The sequence below is a fragment of the Pinus tabuliformis genome, chromosome 8 (genome assembly GCF_031772625.1).
Source record: "Pinus tabuliformis cultivar Carrire ecotype Pingquan chromosome 8, CPIR1, whole genome shotgun sequence".
NCBI lineage: Eukaryota > Viridiplantae > Streptophyta > Pinopsida > Pinales > Pinaceae > Pinus > Pinus tabuliformis.
Genome location: NC_142294.1, coordinates 149,105,694 through 149,122,796, shown reverse-complemented (window position 1 = coordinate 149,122,796; position 17,103 = coordinate 149,105,694). Strand labels below are relative to the sequence as shown.

Here is a 17,103-nt window from a genome sequence, read left to right as displayed (position 1 = left end):
AAGGGAGATGTTATCAAGTAATGTTACATGTAAATAATTAAATATTATTTACATTAAAAAATTAAAAAATAGTAATAACAAAAAAAATCAATGTCATCCATAAATAAAATCTTCAATTACCACCTTAATTTTACATCATCTTTATATAAAGAGAAAGTAATGGAAACATGAGGGAGTTATATAATTCCTTCATTACTTAGTATGGAGTTCATAGATTGCATGTAAATATAATATCATTGATATTAAATGATGTATAATTCATTCTAAGTTTAGTTCACATGTAAATTTTAAAATAAACATATATCAATAATAAAAAAATATTTTAATGCTCATATTAAATAACGTATTTTTATATCAACTTGATATAGATAAAGACATTCTAAATTAAAAAAAAAAAATCGTATATTTTCACTTTTCATTGAGAGAGAGAGAGAGAGATGTCTAATTTATTCCATTAATATGGAGTTGATGTATAGCATTAAAAACTATTAATAACAAATAATTTCATTCTTACTCGAGGTATTTGGGATATTTGTAATTCCTTCGGTATTTAATATGATGTTGTAATCTAAAATTAAAAAAAATATTAATAGCAAAAATTATTCAATGTATATATACATTGATACATAGACACATATATAGACATACATGTAATATTTTTAAAAACATTACATATATAGATAGACATGTAACATTGAAGAAAAAACTAATGTGAATATATATAGACAAAAAGAGAGAAAGAGATGATATCCTATGGATGAATGTTTTGTACTTCTAAATATTAATGGGCATGCATTTAGAATTTTAATGTGGAGAATACGATATTCCAATTTCAACTATGTCTATATCATATGAGAAAGTTTTTTCTTATGGTTAAAATATTTTATTCGTTTTTTTTTTAGTGTGTTTCTCAAATTTAAAATAGATCCATTTTAATCCATATTTACCAATAACCAAGATGAATCAAATCTCTCCATATACAAACCTTTACTCAAGTTCTTCACTTAATAAGAGATTTTCATCTTGAGAGATTTGATCCCTCTCAATACTTAGTAGATGTGGACATATTGTAATGCTCCCTCTGACCCCATTGGGTTATTAGGGCTAAATGGGAGGCGTTTCTTTTGATTTACTTGACTTCCACGTTCTCATTTTAAATATGGGATTATAAAAATCCTTCTTTCCCAAAGTTAGCGAAATTAACTTTGGAAAAAACCATCGCATTCAACTTATTGAGAAATTTTTAGCAATATAAATTTTACCTCTATTTGATGCTTGGATCAAAATTTATGCCCATTTAGAGTTTGATAATTTAATCCTTAACACATAAACAAGGACCTGCCACGTGGCAACCCATTCTCATATAAGCTGTTAAACATCAGTCTGGATGTCAACGTGGCCATCAAAAAATCCACATGATACTTTCCCCATCACCAAGTCCATGGGCCCCACAAGTTCAACCCTTAGTATGTGAATCCAATATTTCTTCTATATCAAATTTTTGTTCAATCCACATCTACTAGGAATTATCACCTACCAAAATTTCCAAATCCCTAGATTCTTGGATCCATCTCGATCATTATTAGTCCACCACTCATTCAGGACAAACCCATATTTGAGCCTCCCAAATATACATTCTCCTGCTCACTAATGGATTCCTATATTCCTAGATGCATCCACTATTTATAAAGTAATCCATTCTACCACCACACTAATTTCCAATGGGATCCACTCCAGATGGCTTGCACTTAATTCATAGTAGACATATTGATAACTTCAAGGAATTTGGCTCCTTCAAAAAGGTTACGCCGTGATAAATCCAATATATTTGAAGTACTTGCGATAGATTTTCCCAGGATGCTTGTTTCACCAAATCTTGGATAAAGGGTTATTTATGGTATTTCATGTTTAGAAAACTTCTCGAGTTTCAGGGAATTAACAATGGTTCTTGTAGGAGCTTGAATTTGCTCAAAACATCTACAATCACAAGAATACATCCTTATACCCAACACAAATAAACCAAGTTCTAAAAATAGATAAAACACAACCACATAGGTATAAATATTCCTATCAAGCAAGCATTGAAACAAGCCAATCCATGGGTAAAAACACCCTATAATTTCACTTGCAACAACTCCAAATCCTTCCAAAGAATGGATTAGATCTTTTCGATCACATCCCATGATGTATCCTATATTATTCTTGTTGGGTGTGTGTTATATTCTTTCCAAGACTAACCCCTATATTAGGTAGGTGGACATACTTATGGTTTTTTCCTTGGATTTCTTATATGGTTTTGGGCATGATGGTTCACTATCCATGGTATTTTTATATCCGGTCAAGGGAACTACGATGATGTTCTAATATAGGGTTAATGGATTGGGGTTTATGATGCTTCAACATGTATATATCTATATTGTAAAATTGAAACAAACATAATGGAAAATCAATCTGGTAGTCCCAGTTTTGGGATAGAGGGGAAAATCTGTGGGTATATCTATTTTATGATTTATGATCTCACCATTGTTTATTTTCTATTTTTAGAATTCGTATGTAGGTAATTTCTATATGGGGTTAAAACCTACATTAGGTATCATAGCTATTTCAGCTCCAAGGGGACGCGTTTGCTGCTGAGGAATTTTTCTTAGGCATGTGGTGGACCTTGTTTAGTGGGAGATCTACATGGTCGATTCTTGTGGTGAAAGAAGATGGCGAGCAATGGAAAAATAGAAATCAATAAATTTAATGGTCAGAGTTTTGAGTTGTCAAAACTCAAGATGGAGGATTTGCTAGTGCATAAATATCAGTGGATCATGATAGATCCAGGTATTAAACCAATGATAATGTCAAGTGAAGCCTGGGCGAAGTTGGATCAGAAGGCAAAGAGGACAATGCGGTTGTGTATCTCAGATTCAGTATTTCTGAATTTATCAGTGGAAGCTTTAGAGAAGGCTTTGTGGGACAAGTTAGGGACTTTGTATCAATCTAAGTCTTTGGTGAATAAATTGTTCCTATGGAGAAAGTTGTAAAACCTAAGGATCAAGGATGGAGACCTGATGACAGAGAATCTGAACACCTTCAATATTATGGTAAGCTAGTTGATATCTTGTGATATAAAAATTTCAGATGAATATAAGTGCATCAATATGTTGTGTTCTCTACCAGATTCCTGGGATATACTAGTTGTTGCAATAGGTAGCAATGTGATTGCCTTGCAGTTTGATGGAATTGTCTCATCCGTGTTGTCAAAAGAGATGAGACAGAAAAATATGGAGGGACAAAATAGTGATGCCTTGTCCATACAAGGATATTCCTAGAACAAAAACAAAAATCAATCCTCGAGTGGGAGATCTAAATCTACAGTGAGGTCTAAATCTTCAAGAAAAGATGTAAAGGTGTGTTGGAAATGCCGAAAGAAAGGGAACTTCAGAAAGGAATGTAGATCTAAAGCTCCTGAGAAAGGAAAGGGATCTAATGATGCTACTTTTGTAGAGGTGAAAACCATCTCAGATGAAGGTGGGGATGTTTAATTGTCTTCTTCTTCACGTAGACATGTAAATCATGAGGCATGGTTGATTGACTCAGGTGCATCCTTTCAATTCACTCTCCACAGGGAGTGGTTCTACAAGTATGATAAATATTATGGTGGTGATGTCTTCTTAAGGGATGGCAGGAAGGCTAGAATCATAGGTCACAAAAAATTAAAGTTGAAGTTGTGAGGTGGACTGATTAGAAAAATGTTGTGTGTTCTGCATATTCCTGGATTTGCCAAAAAAATGATTTCTGTAAGAAATTTGTATTATGCAGGTGTAAAATTAGTGTTCGAGAAAGATACATGCAATATGGTTTGGGGAGAATTGGTATTGATGTAGGGAATTTGGATTGGAACTCTATACAAGCTTCAAGGTAGCACTGTTATTGATGGGTGCAACAATTCTATGGTTCCCAAAAGTGGAGCAGAAAATATAGTGGTCTCTAGAGAAAAGACCATGATATGGCATCAAAGGCTTCTACATATTGGAGAGAAGGGACTTCGAATACTTCATGGTAATGGTGTGGTAGGATGTATGCCTAATTTCTCTGTGGATTTTGATTTCTGTGAAAATTGTCTATATGGGAAGTAGAATCGGGTTAGCTTCCCCTCTACTGCTTAGAGGGAGAAATAGATATTAGAACCTGTGCACAGTGATGTGTTTGGACCTATATCGGTTCCATCATTGGGTAAGTTTGTGTAATATGTATCAATAATAAATGACTTCTCAAGGAATACATGGATATATTTCCCCAAGAAGATATCTGAAGTCTTTGACAGGTTTAAATAATTTAAGGCTCTGGATGAAAACTAGACAGAGAAGAAGATAAAGGTGCTGAGGATAGATAACAATGGAGATTTTTGCAAGAAGGAATTTGAAGAGTTCTTAAAGAAGTGTGGTATAGCATGGAAAAGGACTAATCCATACACACCTCAACAAAATGGATTTGCAGAAAGAATGAACATGATGTTGATGGAAAAGGCAAGAAGCATGCTCAGTGGTGTCAGGTTAGGACAAGAATTATGGGCAGAGGTAGTGGAGACTGCATCTTATCTGGTCAAAATATCACCTTCATCAATGTTGGAGGATAAGAATCCATAAAAGGTATGGCCTGGTAAAAAAGCCCTCTCTTTCACATCTGAGGGTATTTGGATGTGATGCATATATACATGTTCCAATGGAGAAGAGAACCAAGTTGGATAGTAAATATGAAAGGTGCATATTTATTGGGTAAAAGGATGGTTTAAAAGGTTATAAGCTTGGGAACCTAGAAACAAGAAATGTTGTGTACAGCCATGATGTGGTGTTTAGAGAGGTGAAATATGTTATTAAACATGAAGTCCTACCAAAGGAGCCTGAGAAGATAGAGTTTGAGCTAAAGGAGGAAGAATCAGACTCTACAGCATAAGAGGAATCAGAAGACAAAGAGCCACAAACTACAACTGTGAGATGATCAGTTTGAGAAAGAAGGCAGCCAAAAAGGTATAGTCCATCTGCTTTGTCTTCAAAATTTTCTTTATCTATTACTGATGATGATCCTAGAACTATCAGGGAAGTAGTAGATTCAGAGGATGGAAAACTTTGGAAAGAGTCCATGGTTGATGAAATGGAATCTTTGCACAAAAATGAGGCTTGGGATCTGGTGGAGTTTCCAGCTATAAGGAAAACCATTGGTAGCTAATACATGTTTAAGAAGAAGATTAATACAGAAGGCAAGGTGGAGAAATACAAAGCTTGTTTGGTAGAAAAAGGTTATAACCAGGTGTCGAGAATTCATTTTGGTTATATTTTTTCTCCTATTGCCAAGGTAAATTCTATTATATTATTCTTATTTGTTGCTACTACTATTGATCTTAAGGTAGGATAGATGGATGTGAAGACAACATTCATTCATGGGGATATGGAAGACGAGAAGTACATGAAGCAACGTAAAGGCTTTTCAGTGAAGGGTAAGAAAGAACTAACATGCAAGTTCAACAAGTCTCTCTATGGGTTAAATAGTCACCAAGGATGTGGTATCATAAATTTGATACATATATGCAGGTGCTTGGCTTCACCAGAAGCAAAGCAGATCACTCTATGTATTTTAAATTAATTGGTGATCATGTTAGTTATTTGGTCTTGTATGTGGATTATATGTTGTTGACTGGAAATAACAAAGAAATTATCTTGGTATTGAAGATCCAATTGTCCTCCAAATTCGACATGAAATATCTTGGCACCGTAAACTATATTTTGGGCATGGACATTAAACGAGATTGAGGAAAGAGGAAGATTTGGTTAAACTAGAGGAAGTATGTCGAGACAATATTACAGAGGTTTAATATGCAGGATAGTAAACCAGTGAAGTTTCCTATTCCTATGGGTGTCAATTTATTTTCTGAACAATGTCCCAAGGCACAAGAAGAGGAAGAAGACATGTCTTGTGTTCCATATGCAAGTGCAGTCAATAAACTGATGTATGAAATGGTGTGTAATAGACCAGATATTGTGCAGTGGGAGTACTACGCAAGTTTATGTCAAAACTAGGGAAGGAGCATTGGATCACAGTGAAGCGAGTTTTCAGGTAGTGGCACGGCACTAATGATTATGGTTTGTGCTACCAAGAAAGACCAAGATTGGACAAATTTTTGGACATCCGTGGCTTTGTTGATGCGTACTAGGTTGGAGATCTGGATCATAGAAGATCTACAAGTGGGTATGTGTTTAACCTATTTCGAGGTGCAGCCAGTTGGATGAGTAAGAGACAGTTTGTAGTGGCACTTTCAACTACAGAGGTAGAATACATGGCAGCCACTATTTCAATCCAGGAAGTTGTTTAGTTGCAGAGGTTGTGCTCAAGTATGGGGTTAGCACAACGCGCTATAAGGATATAATGTGATAGCCAACGTGCAATTTTCTTGGAAAATAAACCTACTTATCATTTAAAGACAAAGCACATTGATGTACAATATCAATTTGTAAGGGATATGGTTGAGGACGATAAGGTGTTACTGGTAAAGGTGGATAGTTTGAAGAATACTGCCGAAGGAATGAAAAATTATGTGAGCACTAAGAAATATTCCTGGTGTAGAGAAATAATGGGTCTTCTAGGGCTGTACCAATGACTAAGCTCTCATGTGGCCTACTATGGAAATAAAACAACAAGTGATAGAATTTTGGTGTGTGTTATATTCTTTGTTGAATGAGGGGTGTCATAGGGCGGGCGGAAGACCCCCGTGTTGGGGTGTTTGAGGGGGGTGATAGCCCCCTGCTATGGGGCCCGGCGTGGCGCCCCGTGGAAATTTTTTTTGGACCCTATATTAGGTGGGAATACCTACCTATGGTTGTGTGCGTGATTTTCACACATGTTTTTGGGCATGACGGTCCTCTAACCACAATATTTTGTAGATCCAATGAAGGGAACTATGGTTATGTTCTAATCTAGGGTTAATGGATTAGGTATTGGATTCTTTGGCATGTATATATATGTATTGTAACATTGAGAGGAATATAATAAAAAATCAATCTAGTAGTCCTGGTTTTGGGATCGAGGGGAGTATCTCTATGTATATCTGTTTTACGTTTTACCCTCTCGCCATTGTTTATTTTCCAGTTTTAGAATTCGTATGTAGTGTAGAATTTTCCACTGTAAATCACCTTTTCTCCGATAAACTTGGCTCCAATACCATGTAGAAATTTCACTGTAGATTAAAATTGATTATGCAATGTACTAAAACAAAATACTTAATATACTTCTACAATCAAACTTGCGGAAGCTTAATTGATTTTGAGCAAGATCAACCAGAACACATATAATAGAGAAGAAGAATCAATACACATGAAACACAAAAGAATACTCTGGGGAAATGTAATATCCCTAAATAACTCTATGAAAACTATACGGTTGAGTAAGTAGTAATTCTTTAAAAAAAAATTAAAAAAAATTACGAATTAGTTTAAAAAACTAATTCTGGTTATTCATAAAACTAATTATGGGGAACATGCTGGCGAATTGTGTGTGGAACCAGTGATAACTGATTCTTGATTTTGGGAAATCAGATGAGATCGAAGGGTTCCAGTTTCGTCACGTGAGGATTGCCAGCCATGATGGCAGATATCAGTTACACCTTCTTTTAAAAACGGAAATTTAAATCCCCAACAGGGGGTCTGTTTGAAAAAGATGATATTAGGCAGCCAGCGAAAGAGAAGAAGGGGGAGGAGAGAGAGCAGATAGAGAAAAGAGGTTAAGTCTGGTAGAGACCAGATAACCAGGTTAAGTCTGGTAGAGACCAGATAACCCAGCACAGCAGTGCATGAGTCTTGTTGAGGGCTGCAGGCCTGCAAGACGGCTCGGGGGGAGAATCCAAGGTATCACTGGATCTCATGGTTGGGTGGATAAGAGCGAACCTACAAGTTGCAGGTGAAATTCTGGAGCATTGAAATTCATGTGTCTGACAGAACAGGTATGGGTTGTTACCAGATTAGCTTTCTATATTCTGTATACTAGTATATAAAGAAAGTACAGTGAAGCTTCAGTTTTCTGAGTGATAGTTAACTACTTAGTTAATGGAAGTATTGCATACAGCTCTATGAGTCTATATTGCTGTCTGTTTAAACTCATCGATGGTGAACTAAATGTTATATCAATGCATGATAACTATGATACAAATGTATGTTAGCTGAATGAAAGTTGTAAACAGTACATAAGCTACAGACCGAGTTGATATCTGGAAGCTGTAAGATTACATACAATCTACAGATAGAGCCGATAAGAGAACGCTGTAGCAGTTAATGCATAAACCATAAGAATCGAAACACATTAGCTGTGAGTAAACCCAAGATATAACTGGCTGCATGAATCACTTCATGACTATCTGTAGTCGTATGAGAAACCTTATAAAGTTCTTAACAACATAACAGTAACACAGCGATAATGCATGAATGGTTCGATGGGGAAAAACAACCATGCGCACTATAACTGTAGGAACGGAAAACAGCATATATGTTAAATAACTGTGTAATCACGAAACCACAGAAGACATTGTGTGCCTCATGCTATACGGAAATCCGTTCTCAGAGGTAACTCATCGAAACCCAGTACTTAGGGTCTCATTCTACAATATATGCAACCTCGGATAGATGAATATAAACATTTATGTCTGTAATGAAACATATTAATAACCTGAGAGGCGCTCTATAAGCCCAGAACACTGTGACAGCGGTCACTTAACCTCCGTCTCAGGTATGAGAGGTTGTGTGAACAGAGGGTTTCAATGCCACAAACCCTTGTGAGTATTATCAAACCCTCGAGGGGTTAAGCCAGTTTATTAAAAGACAAACGGCCGTAGCTTAATAAATAAAAACCCCATAACAAATCTGAAGAGTGGAATCACATAAAACACAGACAAATGAATGCTCGATATAACCAAGATAAATGCAAATACGCTTTGTGCGGTCAAAGAAGCAACTCATTCCTATATATGTATATCCATGTCATGAAACAGAGAACCCCGCAGGGTATGGCTCTAGACAATTCGTAAGATAACCAAAGAATCGAGGGTAATTCCTGGTCTCGGCAAATATGCATTACATCCGACAAAACTCATTGCGGGTAAATAACAACAGAAGAGTTAAATAACAGTCTTGACTTAAACCAAGTTCCGGCAAGGGTTGCCGTGAGTTTCCAAAGTAAGATTTACAAACTGAATGAGAAACAAAATACATATATATCAATATTGCATAACCAGATTAGGCACGGCTCCGGCATGAGGAGGCCTACCGCTTATCCTAACCCGGTTTGACCAAAGAGGGTAAACCTGAGACAACAGGTGAAAGTTGTCAGGAGGAAACCCCAAGTCGAAGGATCGAATCCGCATATAAATCCTTGAGATTTCAAATACACTGTGAATCTACAAACCTACGTAAGGGAAATACCTGGTATGTTCCGGATTCCTGGAATACCTGTTGCGGAATGGAGACCAAGGAGCCGGTGCCTGCACAATCCAAAAACTTGAGGTTAGAATAATATAACCAGAACAATAACCTGTGACAACGATACTATCAAAGATAATGAGCCATGTGTAATAGCTGAGACTCGGCGGATATTACCTGGGTTGACTGAAATGAGCCGGCACTAAGAGCAGAAAGGATCCGTGGAGCAGAAGTGAGCACCACCAACTGAACAGGTGCAAATGAACCCGAGTCTTGCGGCCCGAGATTTTAATAAACTCACTAAACCCTGAATTCATTGTGAGCCCTTAGATCAGCTCGGAAGATCCTCACCGTTCGTTCGGATGGGAGTTGGCGCGCATCAACAGCGTTCCCTCCAAAGTTTCACATGGGTCGAGTACGATGCCAGCCACCTGGCCAGGGTAGATGAGCCATTAATGTTCCCTCACACCTGGCGCTTGGGTGGATGTATGGTACCATTGAACATGACAGACAAGCCATACAACGATAACATAATGCCGTGTATATAAATATCAAGGGAGTTATGAATTGTCAAAGAATTAACACACGTATATAACCCAGTTACATGTCGGTAATCAAGAATTAAATAATTACTTGGTATTATTAAGGTTGATATGCATGTATATAAAGGGTTAGCATTATAAGTAAATTTTCTTTTTATGGTATATTCCCATGGGGACGTGACAATATGGTATCAGAGCTAAAGGTTGCAGTACTGGCGCCTTTGGGAATTGGTAAGCGGAAAGGATATTGAAGTACGCCATTAACTCAGGTATGAGTTTAATCATTCGCATATTCATTTATGTCGTACACTACTTTTGGCGTGACAGGTGTGATTCATGTTTATAACTTCTTTGAGAAGTAGGTGATAAGTTGTTGCATAACTACGTTCATAACGTTAAATTCCTGATGAGGATAAAAGACAATGAAACTTTTGTCACACCGAAGAACAATATTGAGTACTCATTACACTTAAGAACAATATTGAACACTCAGTGAGGAAGTGACGATCAACTACCAACTTTTGATTTGCACATATGGCAATAACGACAATGCATATATTGAACTAGATTGAAATTACAATGAACGAAACTTAATAGGCCAATGCATGAATATAACCAGGGGGAACATCCTGGAATAGGATGAAAAATTGTTTTAAAAAGAACATTAGAAGAACCCCTTTAGATATTGAAAACATGCCATGAGTCAAGCAGCGAGACTTGATTTTCATAACTAACTTTTGATTCAATCTTGTCATGGATGCATGAGGACGATTGGTAGTTGAGATTGGTTAGTGATGTATGACTAACCCATAGAACTTATATGCATTAAGTCAATTGGACTAAGATTGTTACAATTCGTAAACAAGTGAAGGTTGATTGATGTCACATGCATGGAATGTGTGTATGAAGATTTTTAGTCTCTCTGTGCTATAGTCTAGTTGTTCATAAGAAGAGTTCTTAATTTTATTCACCATGAGAATGCATGATGAATAGTATATGCTTATGTCCTAATAGTTTTAATGATGATTACCCTCTAATTAAGTGAAATCCATTAGCATGGTATGTGTTTATCATTACTTGTTGAGAGATAAAAACCATTGGAACCTCGATGTAAGGATGGTTGAATTTATCTCTACTATGGGAATGATGGATTTCTTATGCATGTTGCATTCCAGTGTGAAGTAAATTGTAGAGGCATGTGCAGTGGGTAACATTTCTAGGACCTATTCATGATATAATTACATGTGATAATTATACATAAATGGACTACCTGTGTAATACAATTGTCAGTAAACTCTAACTACCTTCCCCAGCTATAGATGCTTCCAAAGGAAAAGGAAGCAAGGAGAAGGAAGAAGACCGTGCTGTAGGGACAGACGGAGATGGGAAAAGAAATCGCTAAGCCTGGTGATGACCAGATAGAGCAAGCTTGGGTATCAGAATCTTGCAGAAAACTCTAAGTCTGGAAATGACTAGATAGTGCTTGATGTGCATGTGAGTGTTCCCTTGACCATGCTTAAGGAGTTGGAAAATGATAACTATAGTGTATTGATGTTAATGATTTTCGTAATGCTTCCTTGAAGTCATTGTTCTGAAATGGACACATAGTACTGTTATGATAGTTGTTGCGTCTAGCATCAAGTGGTAACTCTGGTGCGTGTGTGACACTTAGGAGATTATGCTTCTAATCGCATAAAGTAGAGCCATTGCTTTCGGTAAGGGTGGTTTAACTTGTTAGTTATGCATGTTGATCCAGGGATAAGATAAGTGTCTTGTCCACTTTCTTGAAGAACACATATGAATGTCTTATATGATTTCTTAGTAGAGAAAGTATTTGAATGCATGCAATAAAAGAATGGTTCTTTTATAGATTTTCTTGGTAAAGAAAATGGGATAAGGCATGCAGTTAAAGATTGACTGTTTATATGTTTTCTTATGATAACACCTGCAGTAAAAGAATTGGTTATTTTATATGCTTCTTAGTAAAAGAATTGGTAGTTCCTCCTAGTCGGACTACATGTGAGTCTTGTGAGAGAAATGTTTGTCTCTCGTTGTTTTTTTTTTTTGGGAATAAAATCCTTGCTAAATATAGCTAAAGTATCTTCTTGAGAAAAGAGGATGAGGCATGTAAATGTCCCGAGGACATAGCATGGAAGGTGGCCAAGTTTTCTTGAATTAAAATATGTATCTTTATTTGATAAAAGCTTCTTGGAAAATATATATATATATATATGCTAATTGCATTATGATTCTAGTTAGTCTCTAAGTTCTAGTGAAATGATTATGCATTACATGCATGATAAAAGATAACTAAGGATGTGCTTCTAGGCACATAGATATTTATCCCTAATTTCTTGAGGAAAGAGTATATTACCTATATACATAAATATAGTCTCATCCTAAGAGTATGCATACTTCATGTATGAAGATAAAGGATTTTAAGAGAGTTCTTGAAAATGGAAATAAAGGTTCTGTCCTTTAAAGACACATTAGAATAGTGTTCATACAAGAACCAAAATCCTTACTTGTTTCATGAAAAGAACTACGTGCATTAAAGTAAAGTAATTGTGTTAGGAGAACACATGTTGCATATTGGTAGCTATTTTGACTTTAGAATTATGAGACTGTGCGTACTTAGAGAAAGTGGTCATGATAGTTCCCTTGAAAATAATACTCTCTTGGAGAGATTGTCTTGATGGAAGAGCTGTGTTGATTGCTTGATTTGATGCATAAAGGATAAGTAAACCTTGTTTTTGTATCTTGGTTTTTATGCCGAAAGATAGACATCTTTAATAATTTCTTGAAAGGGAATCTTGAGAAATCCTCACATCGAAAGATAGAGAAATGAGGATTAAAATGACTTCCTTAAGAAAGAGGTATGTGGTTTGTCGTATGAAATGATGTTGGTCTTCTAGTGAAGGGAGTAAGTGTTGCATACATTAAAGAAGGGCTTATATGATAAGCAATAGTATGCACAAAGATTAGTCATCGTGACATAAGAGTTATGTTCTCGTATGTTAGAGAAATTATGTTTAATTACACTAACGATGCATGACTAAAGCTAGCCATAGTAAACGTAAGATAATACTCCGTTAATGATGATTTGAATTGGAACAACAGGCTATGGCAAAATTGGAAATGTTTAGATTATTAACTCAACTGTTGTTGACATTTATACGTTAATGAGTGTTTGCATATGCTTTTATACATGACAGTATTGTGTGCATGCACATTCCTGGAAATGGAATACGTGTTAACTGATGCATATCCATAACTAACGTTGCTGATGGGATTAAGTAGCGGTAGCGTAATGGCAACAAGAAAACTCATCACGTAAATTGCTGCAATGTGAATTGCAATCACAAATGAGAAAGAATGAGGTTATATGATATGCATGAATTATGATATTTGGAAATTTGCATGCATACAACGTGTATGATAGATATGTTCCATCGAACTAGATGTTGTGGACCAGGATGAGGGATAAGTGTAAATGCATGGTGTACATGCATGTTTATTTTGTTAATGATAATGATTATATGGTTCATTGTGTAAATTACTTTGAGAAAGAGTAATAAAAGAGAAATTTAACATGCCAGACAATCGCGGATACTTGGGTTGATGACAGTTACCTGCCTGGAGGGGTTGATGGTACTTGTCTGCCCGGATTGTAAAAGGCTTGAATGCCTTGGGTTGATGACAGTTACCTGCCTGGAGGGGTTGATGGTACTTGTCTGCCCGGATTGTAAAAGGCTTGAATGCCTTGGGTTGATGACAGTTACCTGCCTGGAAGGGTTGATGGTACTTGTCTGCCCGGATTGTAAAAGGCTTGAATGCCTTGGGTTGATGACAGTTACCTGCCTGGAGGGGTTGACGGTACTTGTCTGCCCGGATTGTAAAAGGCTTGAATGCCTTGGGTTGATGACAGTTACCTGCCTGGAGGGGTTGATGGTACTTGTCTGCCCGGATTGTGAAAGGCTTGAACGCCTTGGGTTGATGACAGTTACCTGCCTGGAGGGGTTGATGGTACTTGTCTGCCCGGATTGTGGGAGGCTGGAATGCCTTGGGTTGATGGCAGCTACCTTCCCGGAGGGGTTGATGGTATTTGTCTGCCCAGATTTACTCTCCCTGGAATTCTTGAGCTGGTTGGCCAGTGGACTTCCATGTTAGACCTGGTAAGGTCTCTATAAAGGAAACTATCTGGATGTGAAAATGAGTCGGTTTGGTTGTGGAAACCAGTTCCCATGGATTGGGGAATTCTTTAGCCTCTTATGGTGCTCATAGCTAAAGAAATGAATGAATCAGCTATATGATATGTTGAAAATAAATTCTCTATATAGTTGTGTGAAATATGTTATGCACATTTAACAAGAAATGAGCTTAGTGCTCAATGAGGAGTAATTGGAAATTTTAATTCCTTTATTATATTATTAATGTTGTAAACCTCTTAGTGGGAGCTAAGACAATTCTGGCTTGATGCAGAGATTGACTGTTTTGATGATTAGAGAGCTAGGTGCTCTTTTGGTACATCTAGAAGCACTTGCGAATGTCTTTAGTGAGAATTCGTTCAGTGTGCACGAGAGCAGTGATTCATCATTTGATGATTAGTGTTAGTGCTCTTTAAGTACTTGTAAAAACACTGTGATTTAGAAATCATCTAGCATTGCACACTTGATTGATAGTCAAACGTATTTCTTTGACTTAAAATATAGTGACTAATGTGATTGAGGTTGTTAGTCATATATTACAGGAATTACTTACCGTGGAAGAATGAACAGTTTCCAACCACTATTAAAATACTTACATGAAAGTATTCATGGTTTTCAAAATAGATGGTAAGTAATGGTAAGTTGACATAGAGAATTGTTTTATGAATGAATAAGGGCCAAGTGGTGGCGATTAGAAGTTGCATATTTTTGCAACTATTGATGCTTGTAACTAATGATATTTCGTATGACTATATCATTACTATTTTGTTTGTCGCCTTTTCTTGGAATGGAATCGTTGATTTCAAAGAGAAAGGATCACATTTTGTGTGGTTACACGATTATACAATGAGTAAAATCTCAAGTTCTCAATGAAAGATGAACACCGAGGACGGTGTTCCTGTTAAGGGGGGGAGTATGTAATATCCCTAAATAACTCTATGAAAACTATACGGTTGAGTAAGTAGTAATTCTTTAAACAAAAATTAAAAAAAATTACGAATTAGTTTAAAAAACTAATTCTGGCTATTCATAAAACTAATTATGGGGAACATGCTGGCGAATTGTGTGTGGAACCAGTGATAACTGATTCTTGATTTTGGGAAATCGGATGAGATCGAAGGGTTCCAGTTTCGTCACGTGAGGATTGCCAGCCATGATGCCAGATATCAGTTACACCTTCTTTTAAAAAAGGAAATTTAAATCCCCAACAGGGGGTCTGTTTGGAAAAAAAAGATGATATTAGGCAGCCAGCGAAAGAGAAGAAGGGGGAGGAGAGAGAGCAGATAGAGAAAAGAGGTTAAGTCTGGTAGAGACCAGATAACCAGGTTAAGTCTGGTAGAGACCAGATAACCCAGCACAGCAGTGCATGAGTCTTGTTGAGGGCTGCAGGCCTGCAAGACGGCTCGGGGGGAGAATCCAAGGTATCACTGGATCTCATGGTTGGGTGGATAAGAGCAAACCTACAAGTTGCAGGTGAAATTCTGGAGCATTGAAATTCATGTGTCTGACAGAACAGGTATGGGTTGTTACCAGATTAGCTTTCTATATTCTGTATACTGGTATATAAAAGAAAGTACAGTGAAGCTTCAGTTTTCTGAGTGATAGTTAACTACTTAGTTAATGGAAGTATTGCATACAGCTCTATGAGTCTATATTGCTGTCTGTTTAAACTCATCGATGGTGAACTAAATGTTATATCAATGCATGATAACTATGATACAAATGTATGTTAGCTGAATGAAAGCTGTAAACAGTACATAAGCTACAGACCGAGTTGATATCTGGAAGCTGTAAGATTACATACAATCTACAGATAGAGCCGATAAGAGAACGCTGTAGCAGTTAATGCATAAACCATAAGAATCGAAACACATTAGCTGTGAGTAAACCCAAGATATAACTGGCTGCATGAATCGCTTCATGACTATCTGTAGTCGTATGAGAAACCTTATAAAGTTCTTAACAGCATAACAGTAACACAGCGATAATGCATGAATGGTTCGATGGGGAAAAACAACCATGCGCACTATAACTGTAGGAACGGAAAACAGCATATATGTTAAATAACTGTGTAATCACGAAACCACAGAAGACATTGTGTGCCTCATGCTATACGGAACTCCGTTCTCAGAGTTAACTCATCGAAACCCAGTACTTAGGGTCTCATTCTACAATATATGCAACCTCGGATAGATGAATATAAACATTTATGTCTGTAATGAAACATATTAATAACCTGAGAGGCGCTCTATAAGCCCAGAACACTGTGACAGCGGTCACTTAACCTCCGTCTTAGGTATGAGAGGTTGTGTGAACAGAGGGTTTCAATGCCACAAACCCTTGTGAGTATTATCAAACCCTCGAGGGGTTAAGCCAGTTTTTTAAAAGACAAACGGCCGTAGCTTAATAAATAAAAACCCCATAACAAATCTGAAGAGTGGAATCACATAAAACACAGACAAAATGAATGCTCGATATAACCAAGATAAATGCAAATACGCTTTGTGCGTTCAAAGAAGCAACTCATTCCTATATATGTATATCCATGTCATGAAACAGAGAACCCCGCAGGGTATGGCTCTAGACAATTCGTAAGATAACCAGAGAACCGAGGGTAATTCCTGGTCTCGGCAAATATGCATTACATCCGACAAAACTCATTGCGGGTAAATAACAACAGAAGAGTTAAATAACAGTCTTGACTTAAACCAAGTTCTGGCAAGGGTTGCCGTGAGTTTCCAAAGTAAGATTTACAAACTGAATGAGAAACAAAATACATATATATCAATATTGCATAACCAGATTAGGCATGGCTCCGGCACGAGGAGGCCTACCGCTTATCCTAACCCGGTTTGACCAAAGAGGGTAAACCTGAGACAACAGGTGAAAGTTGTCAGGAGGAAACCC

The 17,103-nt window shown here is 36.9% G+C and overlaps 1 long non-coding RNA gene across 1 annotated transcript; it reads right to left on the bottom strand.

Moving 5' to 3' along the window:
• Positions 1 to 9,095: 9,095 nt before the first annotated feature.
• On the bottom strand, positions 9,096 to 9,712 carry LOC149234560 (uncharacterized). Its single transcript, XR_016268222.1, has 3 exons — positions 9,624 to 9,712; positions 9,450 to 9,508; positions 9,096 to 9,331 (listed from the first exon to the last, which is right to left on the bottom strand). It is a non-coding gene; the product is annotated as an uncharacterized LOC149234560 (long non-coding RNA).
• Between the last annotated feature and the right edge of the window lie 7,391 nt (positions 9,713 to 17,103).